Source organism: Ornithodoros turicata, chromosome 7, assembly GCF_037126465.1.
Source record: "Ornithodoros turicata isolate Travis chromosome 7, ASM3712646v1, whole genome shotgun sequence".
Lineage (NCBI taxonomy): Eukaryota > Metazoa > Arthropoda > Arachnida > Ixodida > Argasidae > Ornithodoros > Ornithodoros turicata.
Window position 1 is genome coordinate 53,711,566 of NC_088207.1, and position 8,790 is coordinate 53,720,355.

The 8,790-nt window shown below is 46.7% G+C and overlaps 1 long non-coding RNA gene across 1 annotated transcript; it reads right to left on the minus strand.

The window, feature by feature from the left end:
- Positions 1-4,425: 4,425 nt before the first annotated feature.
- Positions 4,426-8,571, minus strand: LOC135400101 (uncharacterized). The gene is made up of 3 exons (XR_010424518.1): positions 8,365-8,571; positions 7,450-7,634; positions 4,426-4,518 (listed from the first exon to the last, which is right to left on the minus strand). It is a non-coding gene; the product is annotated as an uncharacterized LOC135400101 (long non-coding RNA).
- Positions 8,572-8,790: the final 219 nt, after the last annotated feature.

Here is an 8,790-nt window from a genome sequence, read left to right on the forward strand (position 1 = left end):
TTATTCTGTAACTGAAACAGCATGACTAAAATTGTTTGTCGTTTTCCTTTCTCGCCGATGTGTGCATCATAAGACGTACTTTGTGCTCTTCATACTAATGTTCTTCTTTATAAATATTATTGGCCATAAACTTGTTTTGATTATTTTCTTGCCTGCAATCATGACTGTAGCAGCCGCCCATACTGTGGGAGCTGAGGGCTTTGCCAAGCTAGAATCTAGTTTTTTTGTCCTTGTCTTCACCACTTCTTATGGAAAATAAACATCAAGTCAATTCAACTGTGCGGACATTCGTCCGGAAAGTTTTGGTGGAATTTGGTGGGAGGGTACAATCTGCTCAGACACGCCGTCTTCCGCGAGGGACGTTAAATGTGATGTGCCGTGTGGCGATATTTCGGCGCACGTAAGAGAACCTTCAGGTGGGCAAAATTAATCCACAGACCCGACAACTGTGGCGTCGCTCGTGGTCACCGTTGTCTCGCGACGCAAAGCCCCGAATGACTAATGATAATATTATCATTTCCTTTCACTTCAATTTGAGAAGTCTGTTCATTAGACGCAATAGAATCAAAGCAGCGCTAGACCCTGTAGTCAGTTGTCAGTTGCTGTGTTAGTTTGAGTTAGCTGTATTGGTGGAGGACTGAAGTCAGCCTTTTCTTCTTTGTCTTTCCCTTTTCTTTTCTTCTTTTCCTTTGCTTTTCTTCCCCTTTTCTCCTTTTCTTCTCCTTTTCTTTTCTTCTTTTCCTTTTCCCTTCCTTTTCTTCCCCCATTTTCCTTTTTTTTTTGGAATGGCAAGCCGATCTCCGTCTGGCTGACCTTTCCTTTCTTATTTCTTAATACAAATATCCCCCCTTTTTCGAACGCACTTTCTCTTCCATATTAGCTGATACCTTTCGCAAGGACATGTGGCGTTTTGCGCAATCATCACTATGCTCCCAGAACGGCTACCATGACTGAAAACGACACAGAACTCCATACATTAAAATGACTGCACTGTGCGCATTCCTTCACCTTTCTGTCCCGGTCGAGGACAGTTGCAATGTGGGTAAGGTAAACATAGGGTGCCTCAATACTAGCTCCCTCTGCACAGAGGGGGCTACTGTACAGGCACCCTATAGGTAAACACTGCTCCCACCAACACTGTGTGTCGAAGATTTTGGCGTGCGACAAGAGAACGCGAGCCGGAAAAAAATTATCCGCAGTCCTATGATGCTGCCCGTGCAAAATGTCACCACTGAAATGGACTGCTCTAATACCTTCACGTTCCTGTCTGCTATGAAGATAGCAGGAAGATAGCAGGATAGCATGAAGGAGGAGTTGGGTATGGTCAAACGCAGAGCAACTGGTTGTGATAGCGCTGGTTACCTGTCTTTCCAGAGACCAGGGAAGACAAATAAGATGATTAATTTCTCCTCTAGCTTTGACGTGTTTCACTAGCTAACTAGCTACGCTAACTAGCTTAACTAGCTCCTTCTTTAATTCATCTAAGGACGGCCCCGTCTTGTATATATCATTATATCTGCTATATTTTTTAACAAAGCACTATAAAAGACATATACTCACCTTCCCACCACCCCTGTACGAGGACGCCGCTGACAAGGAGCAGAAAAGTGAAGAGAAATACCTTTCCTTGCATGGCTGCAGACGACTGGGTACCTTCGATGAAGAACGGTGATACTGACCGGTTATCCCTCTGGTTTTATACGGCGGACCACGGCGGAAACGTTCAAGGGACGGAAGCGAAATGTTCCGCTAATCAGAGTGCGATACAATTGCGTTTTAAAGGCTTCTCTGAACTCTACGAGTCAGCATGTCAAATTAATGACTAACTGGCATGCTTCGTTTCCGTTAAGGAACAATTTTTCTGGTTCATGTAAAATAAGACTATTGTATTGGGGTGATGAATTCGTGGTAGCTCCGGTTCTAGACGTCTACCAGCAGTGAATCAACGCTGCGTACAATAAAAGGTCACCGGTTTTATTAAATCGAATGCACAGTTCATTAGGGTTATGTGAAAGTTTTTAGCCAAAAAGTTCTATCATTCTGTCAGGTGAACTATTAAATTGAACTTTACCTGCACCAATTACACTCGGTCTGGTCGCCATTTCACGGATTAGATTGCTATTGCTCTAATTGAACGCATATAAACAAATTATCCGACCAAGGGCGTGTTTAGGTGACCATTAACACGAGTGAATGAAAGCAAGGCTGACACCAAGACGACGACGAAGACCTTCTGTTCGGACGCGTGTTATTCTACTCTTCTAAGCCTATATCATTCCCCGGGGTTCGACTTCCATTCGTGTGATCTGCCCCTGTATAGTGGCCGAAGAAGACCCTCCGGCGGACGCTTTGTTCGGTAACTTGTGTTGTGACAGCGAACAATCCAAGCCAGTTCTGCCGCGGTAGTTGAGAACATATGGCACACGAGGCCTCCGAGGCTTCTCCTGAAGGCGAACTTATCGCTACGTTTCAGCAAGTGGAATACCACGGTCGTCATGCGGCCCTAAATAATGCGGCGCCAGTCCCCTTCTTCATGTGAATCTCCTGGTGGAGCACTCCCAAGTCTCCCTCAGCTGCTTCAAGTACAACATCATTGTGCTCTTTGGAAGATCCCTCTCTCCTCTACAACGTCAGTGCGGCCGCTGTGGATCAAGGGACTGCCGGGGCTACTTGGAAACACTGCTGCCACTCTTTCTCGGGTGTTTTCTTTTTGCCGGGCATCGGAAACTTCAAGTCATTAATATTTATGCCCTGGCAAGACTCGACGAAACCCACGCCTTTTTCTATAGTTTTCAAGCTTCAGTAAGTAAGAAGCTGCAATAGTAAAGAAGCTTCATGCCACAGTACTGACGTGATCCTATGCGGAGATTTCAACTGTGTTTTGGATCCTGACCGTGATATACGTGGGCCTGGTCGCGGCAGGCCTGCTTGGAGTGTAAGAAAACTACGGCGCTTCCTTGCACAACGGAACCTTATTGACGCGTTTTCAGCCTTGCATGGAAATCTTTACTCCGCTACCTGTCCCTCAGGGGCTTTTCTAGTCGCCTCGACCGTTTTTGTGTTCTTGCCCACATCCGCTCACAAGTTTCGGTACGCGGAACGATCGCTATTAACCAGCTCGCAGTTCACGTGAGTGATCACAGCGCTGCTCTATTGTCATTGGATGTTACTCGTTTTCTGATTGGTCAGGTCAGGCTCTGGAGGCTTGACCACTTACTACTCCATGACGATGAGGTTTTGACGAACCAGAAGACAAATCGAGGCGTATTTAAGGGGTCATATGCCATATCCCGGGAAGAATGGGAAAATTTCAAGGTCTGGATACGTCACTTTTTCAGACACTGGGTCGGCAACGCGCTCGTGAACGGAGTACAGCGTTCCAACGTCTTGCCACGAAAATACGAATAGCGCGAAGAGGGACACCGCTAACGACGGTAACGACGATGCAAAACGTATGTTGCACGTACATTGTATGTCGAGCGTGGTTCAGTTCGGAGTCAGTGGTCGAATTCGGCAGAGCCGACGTCGCTGCCTGAGCCGAATTGACCCGAACCTGTCTTACCGAATCCCTCCGCGGTTGTCCCGGCCGCACGAAGCGTTGCTTCACAGACTCCGACTCAATGCCCCATTGGCCAACGCATTTCTGTTGATGCGCCCAACTTCGGAACATATTCTTCTCGAATGTGTGCGGTTTCGCATTGCGCGTTTGAAACATCAGAGATACCAGGACCGTCCTGAGAGCCGACCCTTTGACATCGTGAAAGTGCTGGGCAAATCGCCAGGGGCCCTACTCTGGTTAAAGTAACCGACCTCGACTACTTTGTCTCTTTGCCTGTCATTGGTCGTTACGTGAAGAAGGCGTGACCACAAAGATGTGACGACCAATGACAGACGGGACACAACGTAATCGAGGAGGATTACTTTGACGAGAATTAGGGCCCCTGTGATACATCGTCAGAGTTCACAGCGCTCACTCATCACTTTCGTTAAAGCATAACTGAGCTGTCGTCTTTTTAGAGTTTATTTTTCGTTTTTCTCTACTAGAAGTGGAGTAGCTTGTCCCGCGATGAGCGGGTTCACATCTCAAGTTTTTTTTTCTTCTACCATCGTCATCATCATCAGCAGCAGCAGCAGAAGCCAAGAATAGTTGGAAGGGCGTTCCATGGCAAAAAAAGAAAAAAGCAATATATACAGCAGAATTCTGAATTTCACAGCTCTCCAGCAGCACAAATGCAGGCGCACCTATGGTTGGGGCGGCCAATGTTCCCTGCATGGGTTGTAGCGCGTGGTGCCTCCCGCTGCAGTACTCCGCATTTTTCGCGACGGCCTCCTCCCGTTGCCCGCAGCGCGAGCTGACAGGCATAGAACCCTTTATATAGGGGGCGCTGGCCGTACATATACCTGTGAATCAAAGAGAACGTCACGCTGAGTATTTAAGACCCATTTATTCGGAATTCTTCTCGAATTACGTGGTCGAGTCTTCTTGACTGCATGTCACGAGCTCGGCGCACGGGATCTCTGCAATGGAAAACAAGTCGAGTATAAATGATATTGGCGTAACAAGAGAATTGTTTGTTGTTACAAAACTAAAAGGCGGAGATAACCTGTAATCAGCTTACATGGCCTCCACTGTAAAACGGTGGATGACCTGCAAAGTGGCGAAACGTCACCTTGCTTTACTTTGATTACGTTAAAGAATGAGCAACGGTATAATTGTATCGATGCACTTCCTTTCAGAAGGCATTCGTCTATTCAGACGCGCCTAAAGAATGCGAAACATGTGTTTGTTTTGCGTTTTCCTCAAAAAACATTTCAACCATCAGCATGAGCTACGCCTACCTGTAGGCATAGCTGGACGAAACTTGACACTTCGACACGATTTGAGGAGCATGAGTGAATCATAGCCCCAAAGGCGAACCCAGTGCAGCACGACGGCGTGGGCGTTTATTCATGTTAGCCGGGTGTGTTTTCTTCTTTTGGTAGCAGTTCTACAGTACTAACTTGTGCTGTGTACTAACTATTTGGTATTATCTATCCTGATGCGAAAAGAGAAAAACGAACGAAGACTAGTAAAAGACTGCGGCGGCGAACCGTCAGCTGTGGAGTCATTGTTCTACAACGAATATGAAGCTCCGTGCATTTTCACCTCTGTGTGTATTGGCACAAGCATACTTGCGGGCGTTGATTAGTCTCCGCAAGGCGTGTGAGCAGAAATCTCGCAATACGCTACGACAGAGTGTATCTGTGGGTAAGAGCATGTAAATAAAAGGGTGAGTTGCCGTATAAGAAGGGGTGGGAATGGATGGACGACTCTTAAACCCGTGTACAAGCACAGCACTCTGAGATCGGAGAAATCCTGCGAAATCATCGACTAGATATCCTGTTGAAAGAGCTTCCGCGTAATACATGAAACCCTGCTTTTTAGGCTGCGAATTGGTAGCGCTTTCATAAAATTACAGTTATACAAGACTCGTCCTCCGCATAACGCAAATCGCAGTGTGTGCGAGTTTTGAAGTAACTTTGAGTTGAAACTCTGCAACGTAGAACATATCATCCAGTGCACAACTCCCACAGCGTCCAGGATATAATTCTCTAGCATTTCAGCATATGCGCGGCAATAAATCAAAATGTGTTCAACAGCAATGATGAGTAGATCATGAGCTCCAGCAACGAACGAGTACTTTCTTCGTTTCTTCGTTGCCGAAGCTCATACTCTACACATGATGGCTATGATCCACCATCTTGCCTGCGTCTACGCCATCTTGTGTTCAATAGTTTCGGTTTGCTGATAGTGTAGAGATCTCTCGCCAGAACGGGGTAGCGCAAGAACTCTGCAGGAACACGGAGGCCTTGCATCTGGTGGGCAGTGTTCGAACACGGTCCAAAAATGTTTGCGAGGCCGAACGGTCGTTGCTCAACACGTTGCATAGCAATTTCCATGAGCGCACGCTCTTGGTGATGTTGCCCACAAGCCGGGATGACCTTGCAGGGGTCGGCGTGCACTCCACCGGTGGGGCAGAAGGACGACGAGGTGGAGTCGAGACTGTGGAAGGGTGCAGCAAAAGAGCGCGGTAGGCGCGGAGGAATTACAAGGTAAAGCGTGGGGTCTATTGAACAGAGAGAAGGGAGTGGGCTACGTCGTGTCGTCATTGAGCCTGGCTCTTGGGGCCGGTGAGGGTCGAAAAGAGGTATCTACAGTCACCTGGAGATATCATTATCGGGGAAAAAACTGCGTGCTTATAGACGATCAAGACGACTCTGCGTCTGCTTCTTCATTACCGCTGACGCCGACACGTCCAGGGATCCACTGCAATGCGACAGTGTGCCCATTTCAAGCATTTTTCCGCAAGAGACGTCTGTGTTTCTATTCTATCTTAGCGCCCCGAAACAACTGACGCTATGATCGACGTACAGACGTGGAGAGAGGACAGCAGGAAGGGGTGGGGGGCTGGAGTATACTGTGCGTCCCGGGCAGACTTCAGGATGAACTGCGTCGATAACAGGTCTGTGCAACGCTTTGTTGTCATGGAAAGTTTAATATTTTTTGTACGGAAAAATATTTTTGGTACGGAGAGCTAGGAAAAGCTCCGTCAAGCGCGAAAAGCTCGGTGCTCGAAAACACAACCATACAAAGAGCGTCAAAGGGTTCTGTGGCACACGTAACTGTATGTTTTGCATGTTGTTGCACATTTCGCATGAAAGCGCATGAAAAGTGCATATTTTAGCATATCTTCAGGTGCGAGAGTTCACTTCATTTTTCATGACTTTCCCGGATTCCGGACGGCGTTGGGTCGTCTTCCGCGAAAATTCCGGTTGGGATCAAGTAGTTTCCATGTTTCGGTAGGGTTAGGTGCGGTGTTGAGCCCGTACCATGTGCACTCCATACTCCGCAGCGTGTATGACCGATGAGCCGTACTGTACACCTTCGCAACATTAGCGAGCGTTACGGAGACGGGCGGCGTTCACAATTTAATCGTCACGATGCAGTGCCGAACGCAAAGCCATGACAAAACAAGCTTGGGAATGGGCAACATGAAAAACACAAACATACCTGTATGTTCGTGTTTTTCATGATGTCTTGTTCAGGCTTGTTTCGTCCATAGGTTTCGTCCACGAGATATAGCCTGCGTTCACACTGTCATATCAATCATCTACGGAAAGCTTTCAGATTCATGATTTATATCTGTGGCGTAAGTGTTCTTTGTGGTGTGCTGCAGAACGAAGGCGACCATATTTTACCGCGTTATCCCTAATAATATGCTAAAACTATATACATAAAAAAAAGTAGGCGTTGGCTGCATCGCCTTCGCACCAAAAGCAATGAAAATCATTGCATATTTTGAGGGGTTTTCCTGCATATTTGGAAGAGTTTCAGTGCATAGTTGCATGCATATTTCCGGAGCTTTTAGTTCATATACTTATCCACGCTCTACTGAACAGATAACTTACCGTGGCGATGCGGCATTACCTCTGGCATGTCCTCAAGCACTCTTGCCTGCTTGTAAATTGGTTGAGGGTGAAATCTCTTTCACAGACGGATATTTCTCTGCACCAGTTACTTTCGTTGTGAAAAGTGTAGTTGTGTCCCCAGGCGTCCATAGGACACGACGTCAGAAGCGGTGCGTCGCAGCGTGCTGCATGGAGAGAAGACGCGCACACGCACACTTATCAGTTTCTCTGCCGCGGGAATTTTATCCACCCTGGCTAAAAATGAGACGACCTGGAAGGGGCGTGCGCAGCTAGTTATTTGACAAAATGTTAATTTCTCTTCTTTATCGTTTAAGTGTAAGTAACATTTCAATGCAAAAGGAATGGCATAATCGTACCAGAGTACTATCAAAATTCGAATCGTCATTTACATGAAAACGTGTGAGTGGGCAAGGCCACATATTGGTAACGGTGCTTGCAGTATCACAGACTCCCGTGCTCTCGTCGACGCATGTATCGATCTATTTATTTATTTAATTACGTTAAGGAAACCCCGTTGTGGGTCCATTCCGTTTCAAAGTGTACAGATTTGTGTAGTTTCTCTTTCTTTTCTGGATAACGCGTACTGGAGTAGCCAGTCCCGAGTGGCTCGACTAACAACTCCATTTTTTTTCTTTTACAAATCAATCAATCAATCAATCAATCTGCTCTAGTCACATTCACATTCCTGTGGGCTATGAAGATTGCACGAGGAGTTGGGTATGGTCAAACGCAGAGCTACTGGTTGTGATTGGAGTAAGTTCTCATCTTTTCACCGACCCAGAGCCCAGTGCGACGAGCGCCTTGTTTCATTCTTCTAGGGGCGGCCCCGTCTTAGCATGTGTCTTTATCTCTGCTATCATATTTTATAAGGTTCTACAGAACACATATACTCACGGTCCTTTTTTTCATGAGTTCCATATACCAGGATGGCGCCGACAAGGAGCAGAAATGCGAAGAGATATATCTTTGCTTGCATGGCTGTAGACGACTGGATACCTTCGATGAAGAACGGTGATACTGACCGGTTGTCCACCGGGACCGCAGCGGAAAGGTTAATGGAATGAAAGCGAAATGTTCCGCTAATCAGAATTGCGACGCAATTGTGTTTTAAAGGTCTCTCGAAACTATACGATATATTGCTGTAATTGAACGTACTTGAGCGAACAATATCCGGACAAAGGCGTTTGATCCAGGTGGCTATTAATACGAATGACTCAAAGCAACGCTGACACTAGCTGACACAATTGAGGCCAACCTTTACTGTTTTCATCCTGTTTCAAATATCACAAATGCACAAGCACATAAATGGGATAATGATGT